Here is a 26,351-nt window from a genome sequence, read left to right on the forward strand (position 1 = left end):
ACAAACATCAGGATGGATCCTTCTGACTCACTTTTGGAAGTCAATTTTAGGCAAAATGCATTTTCTCCATTTTCCAGTTTTTTTCTAGTTTTCATCTATATGCAGTTCCTTGGTGATACAATCCGAAAGACCTGTGTCAGTTTTCACATGTACTCTGATGACACCCAACCTTACCACCACCCCTCTCGCCACCCCAGTGTCATTAATTCAGCAGGCTGCTTGTCTGACATACACAATCGCACACAAAGCTCCCCACCACCTACCTTCTCAAGAGAAATTAAGGATGTGCAATAAATACTGGCCTAACCGGTGATACCCACATCCCGTGAATGAATAAAAAGAACTATCGGATGAGCAGAAATGTCTTCCAAATATGCATTTGGAAGACTGGCGCCACTGACTTTGGGGCCCGTCACAATTTCTGCTCACTAATCACTGACTAATCTCCCCGGCAACTGCCTGAGACTGAAACAGTCTGTTTGCAACCTGGGATCATAATTTATCCCGAAATGAACTTCTAACCACCATCCACGCTAAGGCCACATTGCCATCTCGCTAACATCGCCTGGCTCTGCCCTTGCCTCAACTTATCTGCTACTCATCCACGCCTTTCATTTACCTCTAAGCCTGACTATTCCAATGCATTACTGGCCGGCCTCTGGTATTCTACCTTACATAAACTTGAGGCAATCCCAAACTGTGCTGCCCATGCCCATATTCACACCAGGATCCATCCACCCATCGTCCCTGTTCTCATTCATCTACATTGGCTCACAATTAAGCATCACCTCAGTTTTAAATTCCTCGGCCTTCTTTCCAAAACCCACCATGGCCCTGTCCATTCCTATCTCTGCTATCTCCTCTAGCCTCGCAGCTCTGCCAGATATGTGTAATCTCTAATTCTTGCCACTTGTTACTATTACTGGTTGTGCCTTCAGTTGCCAAAGTCCCAATAGCTAAATTCTCTCACTAAACCTCTCCATGGGCCATACTCATCCCAAAACTGTAAAATCCTGCCCATGGTCAACGGACCTTCCCATTGTCTGCCCCTCACCTGCTCCGATTTTTGTGGTGGACGGGGTGGTAAAATTCTGGCCCATGTCTTAACTATCTTTCTCCCTTCAAGACATTCTTTAAAATCTATCTCTTTGACCAAGTTTATGAACAAATATCACCTTATTTGGTTTGGTGGCAAATTTTGCTTTTATTCGTGGGCTATGTACGGTCAATGTTGTTTGGCAGCTCACTGGCACAGTGGTTAGCACTGGTGCCTCTCAGAGCCAGGGACCCAGGTTTGATTCCCGGTTTGAGTCACTGCGTAGAGTCTGCACGTTCTCCCTGTGTCTGTGTGGGTTTCCTCCCATGCTCCGAAAGATGTGCAGGCTCGGTGCATTGGCCGTGCCAAATTCTCCCTCAGTGTCCCTCTGACAGGCGCCGGAGTGTGGTAACTAGGAGATTTTCACAGTGATTTTATTGCAGTGTGAATATAAGCCTATTTGTGACACTGATAAATAATCTTTAGCATACCTTCACACCCATACTGTTTTTTTTTACCTTTTGGGGAATAGTGGGGCAAGTGTGGAAGGATTCCCAAGCTGATTATCAGCCCCTTGAACTCTTCTTCTGTGATCAATAAGTCCTGTCATTGGACTGGAACCAGGAGCTTCTGGATCAGCAGTAGCCAAGCTTCCACAAGCTTCGACATGTAAGTTCAATGATTTATATGTATGCAAATGATCTATTTGCAAGGTAACCGTAACTGTGATAGGGTCCATGCAAATCTTGTACCAACAACCTTGCAGGGCCACACATCTACCAACTGCAACCCTGTAAACAAAGTAATGTTACGGGAGGCACCAAATCTCCCTGAGAGAGGGTTTTTAACCTGGTATTCTGACTGCTGGTCTTCGCAGGCAGCAGACACAAACAGCTTCCACCAGTGGTGTATTGGTCATGGCCATTTGGATTGGTCACAGGCTGAATGCCCTCTTGATCCAGCCATGCATCAGGGAAGGTACGGTTCACAATGTTTAATACGAGGGGGCATGCACTTAAAGTGTGAGGAGGAAAGTGAAGAGCAAGTTTTTTTACACAGAGTGTGATAGGTGTCGGGAACACACTGCCAGGGATGGTGATGCAGGCAGATACAATAGGGGCATTTAAGGGACTTTTAGATAAGCACATGAATATGCAAGGAATTGAGGGATATGGACCAAGGGCAGGCAGAAGGGATTTGTTTATTCTGCACCCTGTCCTATGTGCTCTATGAACGGTATGCTTTGTATAGCGCACAAGAAATAATACTTTTCAGTGTATATCAGTATATGTGAAAATAATAAATCAAATCAAAGTTTAATTCAGCGTCATGTTTGACACAATAACATGGGCTGAAGGGCCTGCTCCTGTGCTGTATGTTCTATGTTCTAAGTCATAAATGCATGTTTGCATTAACTCTGCATATTTGAAATCTGCACAGCGGGGCACATTAGTATAGGGAATAACTAAGACGGATGTCAGGAAATTCTTTAAAGAGTGATCAGTGAATGGAATGAACCTGCAGGAAGACTTGGAGGAGGCAACAATTCTAGAATCATAAAGAATCCTAGAATCCCTACAGTTCAGAAGGAGGCCATTCAGCCCATTGAGTCTGCACCGACCACAAACCCACCCAGGACCTATTCCCGTAACCCCACAGATTTACCCTGCTAATCCCCTGACACTGAGGGGCAATTTAGCACGGCCAATCAACCTAACCCGCACATCTTTGGACTGTGGGAGGAAACTGGAGCACCCGGAGGAAACCTGCGCAGACACGAAGAGAATGTGCAAACTCCACACAGACAGCAACCCAAGGCTGGAATTGAACCCGGGTCCCTAGCGCTGTGAGGCAGCAGTGCTAACCACTGTGCCACAACTGAAATAGAGGTGGTGCTGGAGAATCTTTGAGTTCTGTCTGGACAGGTATATTAAGATGGAGCGTATTGACTTTCTCAAACAGCCAGAATTATCCCTTTCTCATCTAGAATTATATTGTGATCTCACAAACCATATTGGCAATATAATTAGCATTGGGGCACTGTTCCAGGGCACCATTCCTATTCCACAGGCAATCTTTCACATGTGAGTTTAGACTCTACAGCTACAATACCAGATCCTGTCCTCGTCTGCCAAGCACATGTAAGCTCTTTTGATCAGGGTTCACTGAATAACTATTCGAATTGGCAGCCCTGACTAATTGCTTTCTCCTTCCAAGTCCAGTGGATTTGTGCTGATGTCCTTGGGGTGCTGAACTCGCAAAGGAAAGCCCAGGAATTGAACTTGGTCTGCACTGTGTTCTGGCTATCTTCTTACAAGAGCAGTACACTGACCAACTTAACCTTCCGGGAATCCTTTCTCCCTTAGTGTCAAAGGCAAATAAGAATAATCTCGCTTTTGCCAGTGTAATTTATTCTGTTTAGTATTGTTTCCTGCTAATTTTATGGGAGTTCTCTAGTGTTCCTCCCCTCCATACTCGTGCCTGTGCTCAGTGTAATGCACATGACTTCAGTTCATTCATTTATGTGGTATTTCCACCAAATTCTTTACTGCTGACTATATGTAATATTCATAGTCAGATGGATTCCATCTGTTTTCACTTTACAACTGGAATTATAATATACTTTTAACTTCAGTGGCAAGCTCCCCTAATGGCCGAAGGCAGAATGCAATGCAATTTGTAGCTAACTCATATAGACCAGAGTGCGGCAGATTTGATCCCACCAGCTTGATTTCCAGTGTGGGGTCTGGAACCCGAGGCCCAGATAATGTTCCAGTACCAACCCTGCACAGCATCTGCATCATTCATCTGACATAAAGTTCAAATGTAAATGCCCTAATTGGATCAGAGGATTAGCAGGAGGCAAAGGCAGATGGGAGCCATGATGGGGCCTGCTGCTTCTTGTAGAGGAGTGGAGGCAGCACCTTGAAGGACCAGTAGTTTCACCCAACACAGAAGCGGCCAAAGAGTCAAATAAAAGGTAGTAAACATCGCCTGGCAGAAGATCACCTAGGTCCTGACCTTCTTTGCAATATATATAACAATAAACTTTAACTTCTGCCCAAATTGAAGCTCTCAGTTGTGCACTAATGTGCACCAGACTGTTTGGGCTCACCAATTTACAGAGTGAAAATTGCAGTTTGTCCCCCCCAGTTCCATTAACACATTCCTCAAGGAATTTAACAGGCCATTAATTGGAGGGGTTCCTGATCTCCTCTTCCCTGCTCCCACTTTGAAAATTTAACTTTTAAAAGTTTATTTATTAATCACAAGTAAGGCTTACATTAACACTGCAATGAAGTTACTGTGAAATTCCTCTAGTCGCCACTTTCCGGTGCCTGTTCGGGTCAATGCGCCCAACTAGCACATCTTTCAGACTGTGGGAGGAAACCGGAGCACCCGGAGGAAACCCACGCAGACACGGGGAGAATGTGCAAACTCCACACAGACAATGACCCAAGCCGGGAATCAAACGCAGGTCCCTGGCGCTGTGAGGTTGTCAAGATCTAGAGACTCCTTCCGCAAATGAAACCTGTGATCTGCCCCTTATCTGCGCCTGCCCTCAAAGGTGATTTGCGAAGCCAGTCCCGGGTATGTACCAAGTAGCTGATCTACAGAGGGGACAGTGGTAGGTGCACTACGATCAGCCTCAATGGCATTAGAGAGGAAAAATCATCCAGGATTCCCACTCCTGACTGTGATCCAATTATACCTGGGAGGACACGGACAAGATCAATTTTGGCTATGATGCTTCCATACCCAACAGAACTCATGGTCTCAGATTACGCATGAAAATTATTGATTTGAGCAAAGTGTTGGGGGTGATTGACATTTTGTCCGTAAATTGAAAATGTGACTGGAACCACTAAAACAAAGTAAAGGAAGATGAGGGGGGTGAAAAACTGAAAAACAAAACATTTTGTTGCAATGCTTACAACCAAGCAATGTAATCTGCCATACTATGGGCAACACAGTGGCACAGTGGCTAGCACTGCTGCCTCACAGTACCAGGGACCTGGGTTCGATTCCCAGCTTGGGTACCGTCTGTGTGGAGTTTGCACGTTCTCCCCATGTCTGCGTGGGTTTTGTGGCCAAACAGGCCATCTAAATGCCGATTTGCAAAGCACTCTGGGACAATTGGGCAAGAACTAAAACGACAGGCTGCAGCCTAAAAGACAGAGATACACAGGCTGCAACCCAGACAAGTGAATACACAGGATATGGGTCATCTCCAGGACAAAAGAGACTTTCTGGTCAAACTGGGTTGTTTATCAGACATAGGGGTGCCGTTATTTGGGAGGGAAGTGTGTACTCTACGTGCCCCCAGCACCTGCAGACATGGCCGTTGGGGACACATCCAGAGATTGGTGTGGCAGGGTGTGGCAGGATCAAGTCCTGATCGATTGATTGGCAATGGCCAAAAGGGGCGCGAAACCCAATGGGGTATAAAGGGTGCTGCACAACCAAGAATCTCTCTCTCTCTCTGACCCCACGAACGAGCTACAACACCGATGACCATCGCCAGCGACGACCAGCACAAGGAGAGCCACCACACCCAAGAAGGAAGACCAGAGCCAGAGTGCCAGACCAGACCAAAGGACCAGACTACACTGAGGACGACCAAGACCAGCGCACAGATAAAGGCCAATATCTGCCTGGGTACTTGCCAGTCACGCAAAGTTAAGTCAAGGTCTTGTGTTGGACTTGAACTCTAGTATTTTCTGTAAGATAACTTATTGTTGGTTGGGTGGGTGATTATTGATTGTGTGTCTTAAATAAATATTGGTTGTACTAACAAGACATCTACTCGCAGTTATTTGTCCACCGTATAAGGGTTAAAACAGACTGTGCGGCAGGCACAACAGTTTCCTCCGGGTGCTCCAGTTTCCCCCCACAGTGATGTGCTGGTTAGGTGCATTGACCCAAACAGGTGCCTGAGTGTGGCGACTAGGGGAATTTCCCAGTAACTTCATTGCAGTGTTAATGTAAGCCTTACTTGTGACTAATAAATAAATTTTAACTTTAACCATCCATAACCTCTTCACCAAGATGCTTATCTAGAAAACAACCTTGACTTTAAGTGGAGATGAAGTCGACACTTTCTGAGGGCCTGGCCATCCGAAGCACTCACATCGTGAAAAACATAGAGACTTTGAGCCTCAGACCTCATTGAACTCCTGCTCAAGCCCAGCACTGTTCATAGTCTGACCAGCTGGTGGGAATGTGAACATGGGCAGCATAAGAGAAGGCAGTGACATAGACTAGTAATCCAGAATTTAAAAAAACCCACAGAAATGGTCCACAGGAATGGATGGCAGCAGTCAGGGAAATAGGGTGGGGGTGGGGTGCTATTGTTGAGGACATGTGACTTTGGACATGATTATGATTGGGTTGAGGTAGAAGGGCCAGGGCAACCATGGGAGGGCCAAGGTTTCCTTAAGGGGTGAGGAGGAGTAATCCTGCACCTGCTGAACCACAGGGCCACACAAAACAAAATTAAAAGATTACTGGATCTTTTCAGGATCTTAATCTAACTTCCGGCAATTCTGGTCTGGTGGAGGAGCCACCACTGCTCTCCCTATTCAGGGCTCAGATCCATAATAGCAGATCAGGCCCCAATCACATTATATTCATAAAGACCTTGTGCAGACACTGGGAGAATGTGCAAATTCCACACAGACAGAGACCCAAGCCGGGAATCGAACCCGGGTCCCTGGCGCTGTGAGGCAGCAGTACGAACCACTGCACCACCGTGCTGCTGTCAGTCAGTGACGCCCATGTCCCACGAATGAATTTTTTAAAAATATAGATCTACCCCACACCTTCCTCCTTCTGCACTGTAGGATTCTATGATTCTATCCAGGAGAAGCTCGCCTAGAATCACTGCCCTTGACACAACCAAACAAATAAAAACACAGCCTCCTTCGAAAGCAAGGGGAAGAGAGTAAACACAAAGAGAGGAAATACAGAGCCAGCAAATTATCCAAAACTCAATCACCTGTGATATCATATCCTAGTTGCAGCAGAGCGTTCCGGAAGCAGATCAGAGAAGTGACCTACATAGCCATCAGAACGCTACCAAAGTGACCAACATGATCATCTTTGCCTCGAAGGACTAACCAAAAAGAAAAAGCGAACATGTCTAGGACAGAGGGAATAGGATGAAAACTCAAAGGTCTTTGAAAATGTTAATTCCAGAACCCTATGGAGTTTAATGTTGATCAAATTCCCTGCATCTATTAATCTCATGTTTTTTATTCCTTTCTCTCCTGCTTCTTCTTTTACTCTCTCTCATGTCTGTCTCACTTTTCATCTGTTTTCCATTCACTTTCTTTATTGAGGATCACTCATTCTTACTCACTTCCACTTTTGCATTTTTCTCGGATTTCAATGAATCTCTGCGAACATCGAAGCAAAGCTGTTGCACAATCTGGGATTCTTGCAAATTGGCCTATTTCCCTTTTTTCCCTCATTGTTTTGCTTTCCAAAAGCACTTACACAAGTTGGTGTGGGGTTAAATCGAAGTACATTATGGGCGGCATGGTGGTGCAGTTGTTAGCACTGCTGCCTCACAGCGCCGGGAACGCGGGTTCAATTCCTGCCTCGGGTTACTGTCTGTGTGGAGTCTGCACGTTCTCCCTGTGTCTGAGTGGATTTCCTCCGGCTGCTCCGGTTTCCTCCCACAGTCCAAAGATGTGTGGGTTAGGTTGATTGGCCATGCCAAATTGCCCCATAGCATCAGGGGGATTAGCAAAGTTTATTTATTAGTCACAAGTAGGCTTACATTCACACTGCAATGAAGTTACTGTGAAAATCCCCTAGTCGCCACACTCCGGTATCTGTTCGGGTACACTGAGGGAGAATTTAGCATGGTCAGTGCACCTAACCTGCACATCTTTGGACTGTGGGAGGAAACCGGAGCACCCAGGGGAATCCCCGGCAGACACAGGGAAAACGTGCAAAATCTACACAGACAGTGACCCATGCTGGGAATGGAACCCAGGTCCCTGGCGCTGTGAGGTGGCAGTGCTAACCACTGTGCCACTATGCCACCATGGTAAATACGTGGGGTTACATGAATAGGGCCTGGGTGGGATTGTTGTTGGTGCAGGCTTGATGGGCCGAATGGTTTCCATCTGCACTGTAGGGATCCTATGATTCATGTGTTACTTGCAGGACCACTTGCCAGAACATTTATACCTTCACTGTCGAGTGGTATTGGATATTGATAGAGATAAGGTAGATTTTTCTGGCTGTTCCCTGGAAAGGGAAGGCAGTCAGATGGAGGGAACATCTATGGTTGAGTTATTAAAATACAGCAGCCTTCTAAAGTTTTATAAAGTTTTAAGTTTTATTTATTAGTGTCACAAGTAGGCTTACATTAACATAGCAATGAAGTTACTATGAAAATCCCCTAGTCGCCACACTCCGGCGGCTTTTCGGGTACGTTGAGTTTAGCATGGCCAATGCACCTAACCAGCATGTCTTTCGGGTGGAAACTGGAGCACCTGGAGGAATCCCACACAGACACGGGGAGAACGTACAGACTCTGCACAGACAGTGACCCAAGCCGGGAATCGAATCCGGGTCCCTGAGAGGCAGCAGTGCTAACCACTGTGCCGCCGTGCCATCCTTAAAGTTTAAAAGTTTTTATAAAGTTTAAAGTTTCAAAGTTTTTTTAATGTTTAAACCTCATCTGCAGGACTACTTATCACTACTCTTAATTTGAAGGCGCTTAATTCATATCATCTGATAATTCAATTCTTTCGGCATTGAATTCCTACTTTGTTTTTCTTACATTACTTCAAATTATTGGATAATTATAGTTGTTTTTAGAGTGCAAAAAATATCAAAGATGTAGTTAACACAAGACATTCCAACACATGTGCCCGTTCCAGTTTACACTCAGTTTCCAATCAATCAATGTCAAGTCAGCAGTCACTGCAAATTATGAAAATACAATCATCAGGAAAGTCAAGGTTGAGGAAACATCATACAACCCAATGAAGCCTATGCCTTGAGTAACTCTTGACACCCAGCAAGCTTGAGGACCCTTACAATTTACTACCTGACCGAGACAATTATCACTTATTGCTTGAAATTAATTTTTTTTTCAGTTGAAATTTACTTTCCCTTGGTCCGACTGGATCATTATATTTGAGTTTAGTATTTAGAATTTACCTGATCCAAACCTTTCCATATTTGACTGTCAGATGTCCTAGGGCATTGTTCGTAGTGAGTCAGATTGTACTGGATATGCGGGATTTCCATTTGTCTCTTCTACCTTGATCACCTTCATTGCTTTCTATTTCCTTCTTGTGTTTGATTAGGTATCTAGGAGCCATACCTCCTTCCTTTGCAACTCTCTCTGGCTCCGGTGTATTTGAATCGGGAGAATCTGATAAAGAAAATCATGCAATATTGGCCTGATGAAACAGATGATCTCCTATGGGTCAATATTCAAGAACTCAGTGACCAATCTCAATGAGTACACCACTCCAGAAACAGACTTCATTAGTAAGTGTGTAGAAAACCGTGTGCCAAAGGAGTTAATCCAAGTGTTTCCCAAATGGAAACCATGGATGAACAGGGACATCCTCTGCTTACTGAAGTGGGAGGAATTGGGTTTTTTTTATTCATTCGTGGGACATGGACATCGCTGCTGGTCAGCATTTATTGCCCATCCTTAGTTGCCCTTGGAGGGCAGTTGAGAGTCAACCACATTGCTGTGGCTCTGGAGTCACATGTAGGCCAGACCAGATAAGGACAGCAGATTTCCTTCCCTAAAGGACATTAGTGACCCAAATGGGTTTTTCCTACAATCGACAATGATTTCATGGTCATCAGTAGATTCTTAATTCCAGATACTTTTTAAATTTAATTCAAATTCCAGCATCTGCGGTTGTCAGTGCAGGCTCAATGGGTTGAATGGCCTCCTTCTGCACTGTAGGGATTCTATGATTTTATGATTCTATAATTCTATGATTCCAGGTCTGAGGCATTCAAGTTGGTGACCCTGACCTATACAAGAAATCCAGATACGACCTACAGAGAACCATCAAAGATGCCAAGAGACAATACCGGACCAAGCTAGAGTCCCAGGCTAGCAACACAAACATCCACTAATTATGGCAAGGTCTACAGAGCATTACAGGCTACAAAATGAAGGTGAGTAGAACCGCTGGCAACAATGCGCCCCTCCCTGATGAGTTCAACGCATTCATTGCTCGTTTTGAGCAAGAGGTCAGCAAGGAGTCGTCATAGACCCCAGAAGCCTCGGTCAAATCAGTATCCAAGATCACCATCGCAGACGTCAATCGGCCTTCTTGAAAGTTAACCCACGAAAAGCCCAGATGGGGTATCCAGACGAGCACTCAGATCTTGCGTGGACCAGCTGGGGGGTGTATTCGCAGACATCTTTATCCTCTCCTTGCACCAATCTGAAGTTCCTACCTGTGTCAAGAAGACGACCACCATCCCTGTATCAAAGGAAAGCCAGGCAGCATGCTGTAATGACTATTGCCCAGTGGCTCTGACATCCATCATTATGAAATGCTTTGAAAGGTTAGTCACGACACAGATCAACTCCAGTCTCCCAGACGGCCTGGGCCCACTACAATTCACCTAATGTAGACGGAGTCAATGGATAGTAGCGCAGTAGTTAGCAATGCTGCCTCACAGCATCAGGGACCCAGATTCGATTCCAGCCTTGGGTGACTGTGTGGAGTTTGTATGTTCTCCCCATGTCTGTGCAAGTTTCATTTGGGCCCTCGGTTGCCTTCCACACTCCAAAGATGTGCAGGTTAGGTGGATTGTCCATGCTAAATTGCCCCTTAGTGTCCCAAAATGTGTAGGTTAGGAGGGTTAGTCATGGTAAATACACGGGGTTACAGGGATAGGACAGAGGGGTGGGTTTGAGTGGGAGTAAGTTCTTCATCTGGTTTCTAGATGATGAATTGTAATTTCCATACGCTGCAGAATCAGAAGGAAAGAAATCTGCTTCCTCTCAGATCACAATTTAATAAATAAACCTAGCTACGTTGCATGGATATAGATAGAGATGCAGGCCAGGATTGTATGGCCCCAGCACAGTGTGTCTCACACCCAGAAGATGCAGTGGGCCCTTTAAATTGCCTTTTACTTTGGCGGGACTGTAAAATCCCACCAGACAGGCAGGGCTGTAAAATCCTGGCCCTAGACACAGATATAGATTGAATTCAGAGTGTTATTTCTGTGTCAGCTATCTCAGGGAAAACTCCAACGCTCAGACTTTACCTTGTTTGGATGTCAGTCATCACAGATTTAATAACAGCTGAAAAGGATAGAGTTTGCAAACAGTAACTCAGGGTACACACATACTGGCCTGGATTTCACGCTTGTCGGGTGTGTGCACTTGGCAGGCCTACAAGTGGATGTGAAACTTGACTCTGGTCGATATTGAATTCAGAATGCGATTTTAGGCTGGTTGGCCAGTCAAGGCCTGCTCAGTGGGGACCGCATCCTTTGATTGGTCAGGTGGACCTAGCGGTGGGGTGGGAGTTTGTCAGGTACTAGGTCCAATGGGAACTTGGCATGGGATTTAAAAAGGACAGGGACAACTTCCTGAAGGCTGCCAGGATTTGGGGAGGAGCTGTCCAGAACAGATTTTCTCTCAGTTCACGGGAGTCATGGCCCCAATAACCGATAGGCATGCCAGGCAGCAGGGCAAGGCCAATGTGCACTCTGTTCACTGCTTCTCTGATGAGTGCCTTGGCATTCTGGTGGAGGCAGTAGGTGCCAGACAAGATATTTTAATGCTGTGGGGTGGGAAGAGGGGGCCATGGCACCTCGTCAAGAAGGCCAGGTCAGAGATGGCAGTTCAGGTCAACGAGCATGATGTACTGCACCACGCATGGATCTAGTGCCGCAATAGTTTTAGTGACCTGCACTCACCGAGTTGGCATGGTACGATGAGGAGATGTGTTGAGGGGTGGCCATTCCTAGTGGCACTCAGGGGTTTAAGAATGTGTGTGCCAACTGGCACCGAAACCTGTGCAGGCCAAGGCTGGGCACCAAATTGGAATTTTCTCCTGGGTGACATTGCGTTCAAAATGCAATTTCAGCTGGCTGGCCAGTTTAGGCCTGCCCAGTGCGGAACACATCCAACCCCTGAGATATCCATCAAAAAGGAATGGCTTTCTGCCTGCGTTGCTTGCATGACAACAACAAGATTGCACAGGTAATGTCAAATTCTATACAACTGACCTTTTAATAGGTTTAATTGCCCATTTAATTGTGGGCAAGTATGCTTCATGTTTCCATGCGTGCCCGCCAACTGTAACATTGTGTGAGGGTATGGTGATGTTAGGATGTATGCCCAACAATTATATTCGCATATTTTCATGCAAATTCAGGGCAGGTAAATGCCACAACAGCAACGTACAGAATGCAAGATCCTATAATGTATCACCAGCTCCAAATCATACTTTAATCATTCGATTCAGGAGGAAGCTTTCATTCCAATATATGGTGCAGGAATTCCTTATAGAGGAAAACTGGGAGTTTTCTCCTCAGACCTCTTACACACACGTCACACTGTTGCAATCTGGGAGTTTTAATATCCATAAAGCTTGTCATAGAATCATAGAATCCCTACAGTGCAGAAGGAAGCCATTCGGCCCATCAAGTCTTCACCTACTCTCTGACAGAGTGTCTTACCCAGGCCCTCTCCCCACCCTTCCCCATAACCCCTGCACATTGACCACTGCTAATCCCTCTAACCTACACATCTTGGGATGCTAAGGGGCTATTTAGGATGGCCACTCCACCTAACCTGCACATCTTTGGATTGTGGGAGGAAACCGGAGCACCCGGAGGAAACCCACGCTGACACAGGGAGAATGTACTAACTCCACACAGACAGTGACTCAAGGCCGGACTTGAACCCGGGTCCCTGGTGCTGTGAGGCAGCAGTCCTAACCACTATGCTACCGTGCCACCCTGGATCTCTTCCAAGCCATGGTGCTGCCAACAGTGTGGCAGTTTGGTATTTCTCCCTGCCACAAGAATATTCCTCACTTCCAGTGGTTTCCAGGCTCAAGGCCATTCAATTTATTCTGAGTCCCAGCCTGTCAGGGAAATCTCCTTCGTGTGGTGGCAGATCTCAACCAATAGCCACAATGTAGCTTGTGAAACAAACCTAAGATTGAGATATTTTCTGCCTTGGTATATCAGTGGAGTATGTCTACCCTCTCCAGTTCCAAAGCAGTATGGACCAATGAGAAGTGGATCAATGTCTTCAATGCACTGTCAGGATGGTAACTCTGGGCAACTCGATGAAGTCTATCCTCATGCTTTTCTGAGGAACAAACTTATAGCAGAAAAATGGTTCAGTATATTTCAAATATTTGAAAGGAAACTACAATAGTAAGTTTAATCATTTTGTTTAAAGAAATTCTGTTTGCTGCGTTAAAAATATTGGGACAGTCTTGTGTCCTCCAACCCATTGCAACAATAATAAGCCTGAAAGACCACAATGTAGGCAGGGCCCAGCTTGCCGTGGAAGGCCCAAATCACTTGTAAGGTGTGTTCAGTTATGTAGAGAGAAAGAAAGAAAGACCTTTGTCCTCCCATGACCTAAGCCTCACTAAAGGTCAATGCACCTTTAGTAGAATTGGCTTTTGCCATGTAGAAATGATTGGAATTCGTACCTATTGCTGGACATGATCTCAAGAGTAGTGCCCAGCACTTTTGTCTGAATTAATGGAGTCCTCGTTTCCAATACTGAGTCTTCAGTGCAGGGAAAAAGGCAAGATAGCAGCTGAAGAGATTTGCAACTGACCGATGTTGGCCACTACTCTTATACAGGCACTTTGGTTAACACTGCTGCCTCACAGCACCAGGGACCAGGGTTCAATTCCAGCCTCGAGTCACTGTCTGTGTGGAGTTTGCACATTCTCCCCATGTCTGCGTGGGTTTCCTCCGGATGCTCCGGTTTCCTCTCACAGGCCAAAGATGTGTGGGTTAGGTTGATTGGCCATGCTAGATTGACCCTAGTGTCAGGGGGATTAGTGGGATAAATATGTGGGGTTACAGGAATAGGGCCTGGGTGGGATTGTGGTCGGTGCAGACTTGATGGGCCGAATGGCCTCCTTCTGCACTGTAGGGATTCTAGGATTCTATGATTTGGGCCTTCCACAGCAAGCTGAGCCCTGCCTACATCATGAATTTTCAGTCCTATTATTGTTGCAATGAGTTGGAGGACACAAGACTGTTGATTTCCAATTCTGTCCTATTTGCCATCGATCCAATTTTAATCTGTGGTTTTTGAATATTGACTACCTCAACTTTCTCTATGGCACATGTCTGGACTCTTCAGTTATGACTTGTTACAATTTTATGATGACGACATTTCAACAAATCAAGTGCACGTATGGCACAGGTATTTGCATCTATGCATGTGTGACATTTAGAATGTGAAAGCCTAAATTGGATGGGGCAAAGAGGCAGCAGATTGTAATATGCAGACGCAATACAACCAGGTCTCCATTATATATTCACATTTGACCATTCAGTTAGTTTATTTTGGATTAGTACTGATGTTTATGTAAGAGGAACTAGTTCTGCTTCATTCAAATCATTGGCTAAATATGGTAAATATTATTTTTCCCAGTCAGTAAAGCCATGCTTTAGACTTTGTTTACGAATTCCTGCCATTAGTGAGAGCCACTTTACAGTCAGCAGAATGTAATCCATAACATATTTCTCAAAATGCCTGCTGGTAGTCTCCACCAGATGAAATGCATACATGGAATTCCAAACCTTATTCTTGGCTAGAATGGACTTTAGTTTCAAAGCAGGGCTCAGCTTGCTGTGGAAGGCCCAAATCATAGAATCCTAGAATCCCTACAGTGCAGAAGGAGGCCATTCGGCCCATCAAGTCTGCACCGACCACAATCCCACCCAGGCCCTATTCCTGTAACCCCACATATTTATCCTTTAGTTTGCTGGTGCACAAAACACCACTTATTGGTGTTTTGTGCATTGTTAATGGTTTATACACAGGTTATAACATGTGGTGCCTCCTCTAACAGCTTCCTTGACAGTCACTTGAGCCTGAAGGAAGCTGTCTGGAAGTAAATTTTCCTCTCTGATTTTGAGTATTATTATTTCGAGAGCATAGGAAGGAACATTAAGAAAACACTATAGGACAAAGTTTTGTTTGTGGTTTGGACAAACGCAGATATTTGATTATCGCAAGCTGTTGCTTGACTTTACATCCATCTTTATGAAGTGCTTCGAAAGGCTAGTCATGGCACGAATCCACTCCAGACTCCCGAACTGCTTGGATTCACTACAGTTCACCTACTGCCACAACAAGTCCACAGCAGACACCATCCCCTTGGCCTTGCACTCAACCCTGGAAAACCAGATAACAAAGATACAAATGTCAGACTCATATATATATTGACTACAGCTCAGCCTTCAATGCCGTTTTCCTATGAAATTCATCTCCAAACTCCGTGGCCTGGGCCTCGGCTCCTCCCTCTGTGACTGGATCCCGAACTTCCTAACCCACAGACCGCGATCAGTAAGGATAGGCAACAACACCTCCTCCACGATCATCCTCAACACCGGTGCCCACAAGGCTGTGTTCTCAGTCCCCGACTATACTTCTTGTACACCTATGACTGTGTGGCCAAATTCCCCTCCAATTCGATTTTCAAGTTTGCTGATGACACCACCGTAGTGGGTCGGACTCAAACAATGATGTGACAGAGTACAGGAATGAGATAGAGAATCTGGTGAACTGATGCGGCGACAATAATCTCTCCCTCAATGTCAACAAAACCAAGGAGATTTTCAGCAACTTCAGGAAGCGTAGTGGGGAACATGCCCCTGTCTACTTCAACGGGGACAAAGTAGAAATGGTCGAAAGCTTCAAGCTTTTAGGTGATCATATCAACAACAACCATGGTCCCCCCATGCTGACACTATAGTTAAGAAAGCCCACCAATGCCTCTGCTTTCTCAGAAGACTAAGGAAATTTGACATGTCAGCTGCAACTCTCTCCAACTTTTATAGATGCACCATAGAAAGCATTCTTTCTCAAGGGCAATTAGGGATGGATAACAAATGCTGCCCTAGCCATTTTGATCCAAGATGACACCGGAGCGCGGTGACTTTTGAATGGACCTACCTTACATTAAGTTGATCTTTCTCTACACCCTAGCTCTCCTTTCCTTCTCTATGAATGGTATGCTTTGTCTGTATAGCGCACAAGAAAGAATATTTTTCATTTTATACTAATACATGTGACAATAATAAATCAAATGAAAAATCTTGTATTATGCCCTTACACATGTGGTTCACTGGAGAAAAATCACTTTGAAATATCACGGCTGACTGCATCATCAGAGTTTACTATCATACATGTTTTTGCCACCTCCCAGACATGTGTATTAGTTGTCACTTCTTCCAGTGGGTTTTCTGTACACTTTTCCACCATCTCAGTTTGCCTTCCTATGTCCAGCTTTTGCCAGTATGGACCACCTGTATTCAGCATTGACACAATTGATAACAGTCCCATAGCATGCTCTATTATTGCCAGTGGCCTAGTTCCTGACATGAAGTCAAAGTTCCTCCATAAAGAACAAAGAACAAAGAAAAGTACAGCACAGGAACAGACCCTTTGGCCCTCCAAGACTGTGCCGATCATGATGCATTAACTAAACTAAAAGAAAACTGCCCTAACTCGGCCTATATTCCTCTATTCCCTCCCTATTCATCCAGATGCCTCTTAAATGTTGCTAATGTACCTGTTTCCATCATCTTCTCTGGCAGCACATTCCAAGTATCCACCACTCTCTGTGTGAAAAACTACCCCCGCACATCTCCCTTAAACTTTCCCCTTCTCACCTTGAACCTGTGCCCCATTGTAATTGACACCTCCATCCTGGGGAAAAGCCTCGGAGTGGATGATCACTGCATTTGTGCCTGTATGTTTGTGTATCAATAGAGTCTCACTTTAACATATCACCTGAAAAATGGTACTGCCAATCATAGAATCATAGAAACCCTACAGTACAGAAAGAGGCCATTTGGCCCATCGAGTCTGCACCGACCACAATCCCACCCATGCCCTACCCCCATATCCCTACATATTTTACCCACTAATCCCTCTAACCTACACATCTCAGGACACTAAGGGGCAATTTAAGCATGGCCAATCAACCTAACCCGCACATCTTTGGAATGTGGGAGGAAACCGGAGCACCTGGTGGAAACCCATGCAGACACGAGGAGAATGTGCAAACTCCACACAGACAGTGACCTAAGCCAGGAATCGAACCCAGGTCCCTGGAGCTGTGAAGCAGCAGTGCTAGCCTCCTCTCTCAGCACTACACTGAAATGTAAACCCAGATTCTCTGTTCAAGTCTCCGCAATGAGGCTTGAACCTACAACTTTTCGAAGGCAACATAAGGGAGAAGTGTAAAGTCTGGACAATGCTTATCAACTGGAAACTTGGCCATGAGTGGCGTCATCAGCTAGATTAATCGCGTTCTCACACATGCAACCTTTCTGATAAGAGTCATTCAAAATACTTGAGAATCCTGCTGTGTCACCCCATCCTCAACCCATGAATTCCTTAGGTTTTTGTGCATTAGTATGTTTATATATTGTGTATCAGTATGTGCTTACGGGTAGGGCTGTGTGTGTGTGCATGTGTGTGTGTGTTTATATATTTCTGTCCTGTGACCCCCTGCTGTTCCTTGTTATATAAGAACCTGCTGTTTAAGCTGGTTGCAATTATAACGTTCATAGTATATTATTTTTGACTATGATTTAGATTCCTGCCGCAAAGAACTGTTTGTGTTTCATCCTGATGATATTTGCTTCCCGGCTCCTATATAATCGTTTTTCTGTTGTTTCTTCTTTGAAGTGACAAGCCGGCAAATATCAAATTTACAGCGCAAATAAAGAAAGCCTATCGCAGACTTTACATTCAACAGCTCTCCCTGTCATTTCCAGTTCATATCAGATAAAAGCTCGTTTTGAAAAAGTGCAATCTGTATTAGCGCGGTTAACCTGCCTTTGTGTTGGCAGCCACGATAATAATGTTTGCAACCTGAGGTCAAGCAATACCATAGGAAATATTCCATGGCACGATGGCACAGTGGATAGCACTGCTGCCTCACAGCGCCAGGGACCCAGGTTCGATTCCTGGCTGGGGTCTGTCTACACTTCCCGGTGCCTTGACAAAGCAGCCAGCATAATCAAGGATCCTACATACCCCGAACATTCCTTCTTCCGTCAGAAAAACGATACAAAAGTCTGAGGTCATGTACCAACCGACTCAAGAACAGCTTCTTCCCTGCTGCTGTCAGATTTTTGAATGGACCTACCTTGCATTATGTTGATCTTTCTCCACACCCTAGCTATGATTGTAGCACTACATTCTGCACTCGCTCCTTTCCTTCTCTATGAACAGTATGCTTTGTCTGTATAGCACGCAAGAAACAATACTTTTCACTGTATACTAATACATGTGATAGTAATAAATAAAATTTATAAGTGCAGTCTGCACATTCTCCCCCATGTCTGCGTGGTTTTCCTCCGGGTGCTCCAATTTCCTCCCACAGTCTGAAAGACGTGCTGGTTAGGTGCATTGGCCATGCAAAATTCTCCCTCAGTGCACCCGAACAAGTGCCAGAGTGTGGCGGCTAGGGGATTTTCACGGTAACTTCATTGCAGTGTTAATATAAGCCTACTTGTGACACTAATAAAATAAACTTAAAAGCTTAAAATAAATTCAATTTTCCAATTGCTACTGCTAATGCCAGTTCAGCATGCATGGTCTATGGACACATAGGATACTCAACTGGATTCACAATTACATTGAGTGACCCTTATCAGGAGATTTTCATATAATCTAAGCCGACACTTCAATGCAATACTGAGGGAGTACTGCACTGTCAGGGGTACCATTCTTTGAAAAAAATGCCAAACTCAAGCCCAATTGCCCTCTCAGATGGATCCAGAAGATTCTTTTTAAACCATTCAAAGGTGAGGGGGGGGGTGCTCTCTTAGTGTGATGACCACTACTAGTCGTACAACAACATTAAAGTTTATTTATTAGTCACAAGTAGGCTTACATTAACACTGCAATGAAGTTACTGTGAAAACCCCCGAGTCGCCACATTCCGACGCCTGTTCGGTACACTGAGGGAGAATTTACCATGGCCAATTCACCTAACCTGCACATCTTTGGACCATGGGAGGAAACCAGAGCACCTGGAGAAAACCCACGCAGATACAGGGAGAACGTGCAAACTCCACACAGAGAGCGACCCAAGCCAGGAATCAAACCCGGGTCCATGGCGCTGTGAGGCAGCAGTGCTAACCACTGTGCCACCATGCCGCTTATAAAGTATTGCTGCAAAAAAGAAGCATGCTGTCAAAGCTTTTATGTCTCGCACTCATCAGTACAGAATGCCAAGAATGTCAATTGTAAAGGGAACAGCAATTTATGATGCATGACAAGATAGTGCTGATTGGTCAACAAGTGGACTCTGATTGGTAGAGGCATTGTGAAATTGTCCTGATGAGTGCATGTTTTGATAACATGTCTCTTTTTTTCAGCAATACTCAAGTTCTGTACAACCAAATGACCAGCACTGAAGTAGTAAATCTTCAAACAACTTTTAACATCAACTGGTTATTTATTTCATCGTTGCTTGTTGGACCTTGCTTGTACACAAGCTAGTTGCCTGTTTTTCCTACTGTTACAACAGTTACTACATTTTAAAACAACTTCATAGGTTGGACAGCAGTTTGGACTATCCAAACAGGTAATCGAAGCATGATATCAAACACAAACGCTTTCCTTCTTTTTGAACTTTGAAGGAGGAGTGGCCACAATTTCAGTCTTCGTGGGCTGTTCCGGAGAATAATATAGTCATGACTGCATAGAGACCCATAACCTATAAGAGAGTCCCCGCAAAACCACCAGTGTGAAAACCACAGGATTTTCCAGCTTCGCTTGCCCCAGAACCGGAAAATCCTGCCCGAGGTCAACAGATCTTTCCATGGTCCGCCCCTCACCCGCTAAAATTCCCCTGGCGGGCGGGACAGTAAAGTTTGCTCCTTAAGGTTTTTGCTGTAACAAGGGAACCATGATCAACATCATTGAAACATTAATTAACACAAGTTGGAAATTTCAACCAAAGAGGTAAATTTCACTTTAAATAGTTGATACAACAAAGGCAAGTGGCATGGTAGCACAGTGGTTAGCACTGCTGCCTCACAGCGCCAGGGACCCGGGTTTGATTCCCAGCTTGGGTCACTGTCTGTGTGGAGTTTGCACGTTCTCCCCATGTCTGTGTGGGTTTCCTCTGGGTGCTCTGGTTTCCTCCCACAGTCTGAAAGACATGCATTGGCCCGAACAGGCACCAGACTGTGGCGACGAGGGGCATTTCACAATAACTTCATTGCAATGTTGAAGTAAGCCTTACTTGTGACTAATAAATAAACTTTAAACTTTTTAAACAAGCCTCACAAAGTTACAAGCACTTGTATTACTTCCCGAAGGCTTTTAGTTTTAAGTTTTTAGTCAACAAGTTTTAAGTTTTTAGTCTTGAGTTTCAAGTTAAGTGTCCAGATCACCAACATCCTGTCCTGGTCCCTCCACGCTGACGCTATAGTTAAGAAAGCCGACCAATGCCTTTACTTTCTCAGAAGACTAAGAAACATTGGTATGTCAGCTACGACTTTCACCATCTTTTACAGATGCCCTATGAAAAGCATTCACCCTGGTTGTATCACAACTTGGTATGGCTCCTGCTCTATCCAAGAAAGCAAAAAACTACAAAGGGTCATGAACGAAGCCCAATCCATCACTCAAATCAGCCTCCCACCCATTGACTCTGTCTACACTTCCCGCTGCCTCAGCAAAGCAGCCAGTATAATCAAGGACCTCACACACCCCGGACATTCTCTCTTTCACCTTCTTCCGTCAGGAAAAAGATACAAAAGTCTAAGGACACGTACCAACCGACTCAAGAACAACTTCTTCCCTGCTGCCATCAGACTTTTGAATGAATCTAACTCACATTAAGTTGATCTTTCTCTACACCCTAGCTATGACTGTAACACTACATTCTGCACTCTCTCCTTTCCTTCTCTATGAATGGTATGCTTTGTCTGTATAGTGCGCAAGAAACAATACTTTTCACTGTATACCAATACATGTGACAATAATAAATCAAATCAAAATCAAAGCACCAATGTGTCATCATGTGAAATGTCATGGTCTTTTCAACGTGACCTCCACAATGCAGGATCTCTCACTTCCCACTCAGTCATTTTAGCCCTTGAGTTCCAACAAAGGTTCCCAGGCATGCTTAGACTGTCAAGACACATAACTACAAAACTCCTCTCAATCAGGTCATAATAGTCCTCAATGGCATAGAGATTCCATTCGCTGACCTCTTGATTGTCTGGTGGGCTCTGGCAACACTGAAACAGCAGCAGTCGGTCTTTCCCAATGTGCAATCTGTTGACCTCCCTGCCTTCAGCTCTCTGCTCTTTTCAGCAGTATGACACACATAGTGACACAGTCTCTGCTCTATTCTCAATGAGCTGCTTCAACTTCAGGATCTGTTCGAAGATTGTCAAGCAGACAACTTTGGTATATCAGGGCGGCACGGTAGCACAGTGGTTAGCACTGCTGCTTCACAGCTCCAGGGTCCTGGGTTCGATTCCCGGCTTGGGTCACTGTCTGTGTGGAGTTTGCAAATTCTCCTCGTGTCTGCGTGGGTTTCCTCCGGGTGCTCTGGTTTCCTCCCACAGTCCAAAGATGTGCGAGTTAGGTTGATTGGCCATGCTAAAAAATTGCCCCTTAGTGTCCTGAGATGCTGGGATTAGTGGGTAAAATATGTAGGGGTATGGGGATAGGGCCTGGGTGAGATTGTGGTTGGTGCAGACTCGATGGGCCGAATGGCCTCTTTCTGTACTGTAGGGTTTCTATGAACTGTTCAATTTGAATAGAATCTTGTTTTGTTCTACTTTACAAAAATTCTCAATGTCTTCTGAACTGCCAAACAGAAAACTCAAGCTGACTTAATAGACCCTACTCCGTTTGCAATTAGCTTTTTATTTACCCTTTGCTTCTTAGCTGTTTATCCTCGTGGGAACCTCAAGTCATAAGGCCATTTCTTGGAACCTAATGATGTCACAATGAGGAAACCAGTTAACTCTCTCTTAGAGTACTCCCCAGCCCACTTTGGTTGTCAAGGGACATTGCACAAAAGAAAACACAGGCTTTTCCCAGCATCATGATCATCACACTATGAAACCACATCAAGCGTAGATGGGGGCTGAAATTCCACTTCAACATTTACCAATAACCTACCACAATCAATCGCTTACCTACTGCCCAATTTTCACCCCCACCAGAGTTCTAACCTAAAAACAGCCTGTTCCAAAATTTCAGGTGCACAAACCTCGAAGAGTTGAAAGATATTTAAGGAAAAATGGGTGACTACACAAGGAATAGGAGGATAAGTTGATAGTGTTGGCTGAAGTAAGGGGTGAGGAGGGTCTTGTGAAGCATAAGGACCAGCAAGGACAAATTGGGCTGGATGGTCTGTTGCTGTAATTTATTTGTAATTCTATCTCAATGAGTGAAAAATACAAGGGTAAATATAATGGACCTGCTGCAACCTCATGCGTTAGACACCTGGGATCATCGGCTCCATGTGGCACCTGGGTTGTAACCAAACACTTTATTAACAGCTCTCAATATTTCACCTCTTTTGTGTATCCACAATAATAGGGCAAAGTACAGTGTCACCAAGAAAGTTGTTTGGGCAGGAAGCAAAAGAGTCTATCGAAAACATTTGCCCATACTGACCAAGCAATCCCGGTTTTCATAATAAGCGGGGCAAAAGCAATGCGTGAATGTGCACTGTTCCTGAGGCCATTTATTATTTATTTATTACCGTCACAAATAGGCTTGCGCTGACACTGCAATGAAGTTACTGTGAAATCCCCTAGTCACCACACTCTGGCACCTGCTCTAGTACACTGAGGGAGAATTTTGCATGGTAACCAGCACATCTTTCAAACTGTGGGAGGAAACCGGAGCACCTGGAGGAAATCCACGCAGACACAGGGAGAACGTGCAATCTCCACACAGACAGTGACCCAAGCCAGGAATCAAACCCGGATCCCTGGCATTGTGAGGCAGCAGTGCTAACCACTGTGCCACCGTTGGAGATATGATGCTTCACTGAACCAAATCTTTCACAAGGTTAGCAAAATACCACGAGGAATAAGAGGTGCTTGTTATGTTGTCATCTAGCTATTTTCTTTCTGTCAACTGCGACAAAAAACACACACAGAAAATGTTTAAAACCAAACCTCCCAACCAGCTGCACTCCTACAATGTCTGGGGTTACTCTTTTAACAAAATACTACTAAATTTACAGAGACAGCTTCCATTGTGAGGTTACAGCTGTAGGAATAGTTGACAGAAAAGGCAGTTTCTTATAATAACATGCACACTAATCCCTGCAGCACACCACTGGCAGATGGGGAAAACTAGAAATTCCCTGCGACTGCCAGAACACTTTACACCGTTCATTCTTGGATGCAGGCTAGATATGTGAACCAAGAAATAACATAGTTGATGATGAAAAAGATGGAAAATTGGCATTCCAGCATTGGGTACCCATAGCAACACCTTTTATTTGGAAGAAGTGAGATGCGCTGAAAGAGGAACTGGTCAATCAGAGAACAGGTTCAGCTAGGCGGTACAGGGTAGTGGTGGATGGAGACTGGTTAGGCCTGGTTGAAGACTGGACATCAGGAAGAGGGCCACCCCGCTGCTCACCCTCCTGCACCCCACTCCCATAGACCACCTTCACACAAAACCACCCCCACCCCGTGTGGCCCGGATCACTCTCCAATCCTGGGACCCAGGTGCTTGTTCTTGTGGTAGAAGCTATGACCTCCCCAGTGACAGTGTGCCGAGCACAGTCAGAGGCTGAGAGCTCTCGGTAGGCAAGAGACTTCCGCCTCCAGGGTCTTGATTTCAGGGGAAAGCTTGCCTCACCACTGCCTGATTGGCTTGTGGTTTGGTGGGCCTTCTCAAAGGGAGGCGACGCAGGTCGCTCGCCAGCTGTCCAAACAGCAGGTGAGAACCCCAATACTTCAACATGATTCTACTTCCATTCCAGGTCCTCAAAAATGAAGAATTTACCTCCCTCAAATTTCCCCATCCTACGGTCTATAGACGTGCAAAGGCCTACTCTTGCCAACAGTTAACCACAACGTCTTGATTAATCTTGACTTGCCTCCTAGTCGTACTGTGTAATTTGGCCATTGACCCTTCACCTAATGTTTCTCAATCACATAACATTCCAATCTGTGGATAAAGGTGCTAAAAGTCACATCCAACTGCAATCTGTCTGGGTTTAGAGTGAAACAAGTTTGGCCAATTTTTAATCCAGTCGCAAGTGCGAATGAGGTTAGAGCAGCTACTTAACCCCAACTCCCCCCTCGGAGGGGTTCAGCTTCAGTTTATGAGAAACACAATTGATACAGGATCCTTTGAGGGAGTCAGGGAGACTGTCCTTTAGAAGCTAGCCAGTACTGTTGAGTATTGTTGGTAGCAACTATCACTTTGAAACCTCAAATGCATCCTTACCAAATAAAAACTGTAGAAGATTAAAATCACTCCTCTGTTTTAAAGCTTATTTATTTATTGTCACAAGTTGGCTGACATTAACACTGCAATGAAGTTACTGTGCCTGTTCGGGTACACTGAGGGAGAATTTAGCATGGCCAATTCACCTAACCAGTACATCTTTCGGACTGCGGGAGGAAAGCGGAGCACCCAGACGAAACCCACGCAGACACGGGGGGAACATGCAGACTTGACACAGACGGTGTCCCAGTGCCCCAAGCCAGGAATCGAATCCGGGTCCCTGGCACTGTGAGGCAGCACTGCTAACCACTGTGCAGCAGCACTGCTAACCACTGTGCCATCGTGCCGCCTCCTCTGTGGAGGAGGGTGCAGAGAAGCATGAACATGGCCATGAATGAGATGGTGCACAGCACGACATCTCTCCAAGTGTGGTGCCAGCATAATTCATCGTGAAAAGGCCTTACTTTTGAGCAGCTAAACACAACTCAGGCCATGATGAGCTGGTTATTCACCTATTGTGAGCACTTTGAATCAGTTTGATTTTGCTTCGAGGCATTAATGGCTTTGACATCCGTGAAAAATGGGACAGGAGACAATGGATACAAGGTAAACACCCAGACCTCCTGGGTTTTCTCAGAACTGAGAGAACCAAACCCAACCTGGATTCCTTCATGTCAACAGCAGCATTGCCTTATAATTATCATAAATTTGATGGCATTTAAATGGAAGAAGAGTGCAATTGTGACAAAGCCATCTTGGAAACATTCCAAGCCAGCAACCTCCATGTGACTTACCAGAAGATCACACCAGCCTGACATTCCTCGCCCCATCTTAACACTGGGTGCTTGCAAGCAGACATTTCCGATATGCAAACAATAACTTTGGCAGATACTGTTCACTAGAGAACTGTACAGTCTTTAGGGAAAATCAGAAGTAAAAACATCTCAGCTGTCAAATATTACATTATGAATATATTGATTTTCTATTTTAACTGAGGAATTATGCCACTTAAGATAAAAGTGCATAAAATAATTTCATGTGAATGTATTCAGAGCTGCTAATGTTAATCTCTGGGTCTGCTGATGATTAGAAGAAAGGGTTTATCATGAGATTTCACATGCTGATTGGTCAGTTCATGAGACTCGGGGTCAAGATATTATTGTGAAGCCATTACCACAAAGGGCTGTGGAGGCCAAGTCATTGAGTGTCTTTAAGACAGAGAGAGATAGGTTCTTGATTAATAAGCAGATGAAGGGTTACAGGGAGAAGGCAGGAGAATGGGGATGAGAATTATATCAACCATGATTGAATGGCGGAGAAGACTCGATGGGCCGAATGCACTAATTCTGCTCCTAAAGCTTATGGTCTTATGGCAATGGTCTTGAAATTTAGCACACTCTATTGGCAAGTACAACATACTGTTGTCACTAAGATTTCACGCTGTTGCAATATTTTGCTCCTTGAAACAACTCCCGAACCTTTGCACAATTAATAGTGCCAGCACAGTTCTGAAAGACATGTTGAGATTCATATGATCTACATTTGACATTAAGGTCTAGATTATTGCACCTGGGATTGGTTGGACAGAGCTGGGAGAATTCCCAGCTCCATAAACTCGATTGTTAA

General features: G+C 44.9%; 1 long non-coding RNA gene across 1 annotated transcript in view; it reads right to left on the bottom strand.

The window, feature by feature from the left end:
- Positions 1 to 9,223: 9,223 nt before the first annotated feature.
- Positions 9,224 to 26,351, bottom strand: part of LOC144506515 (uncharacterized) — a 91,398-nt gene continuing 74,270 nt past the window's right edge. Inside the window, exons 2-3 of the long non-coding RNA XR_013499918.1 lie at positions 15,293 to 15,434; positions 9,224 to 9,434 (exon numbers count right to left, since the gene is read on the bottom strand). This is a non-coding gene — a long non-coding RNA (uncharacterized LOC144506515). The remainder of the gene's footprint in view (positions 9,435 to 15,292; positions 15,435 to 26,351) is intronic.

This window comes from Mustelus asterias, chromosome 17, assembly GCF_964213995.1.
Source record: "Mustelus asterias chromosome 17, sMusAst1.hap1.1, whole genome shotgun sequence".
NCBI lineage: Eukaryota > Metazoa > Chordata > Chondrichthyes > Carcharhiniformes > Triakidae > Mustelus > Mustelus asterias.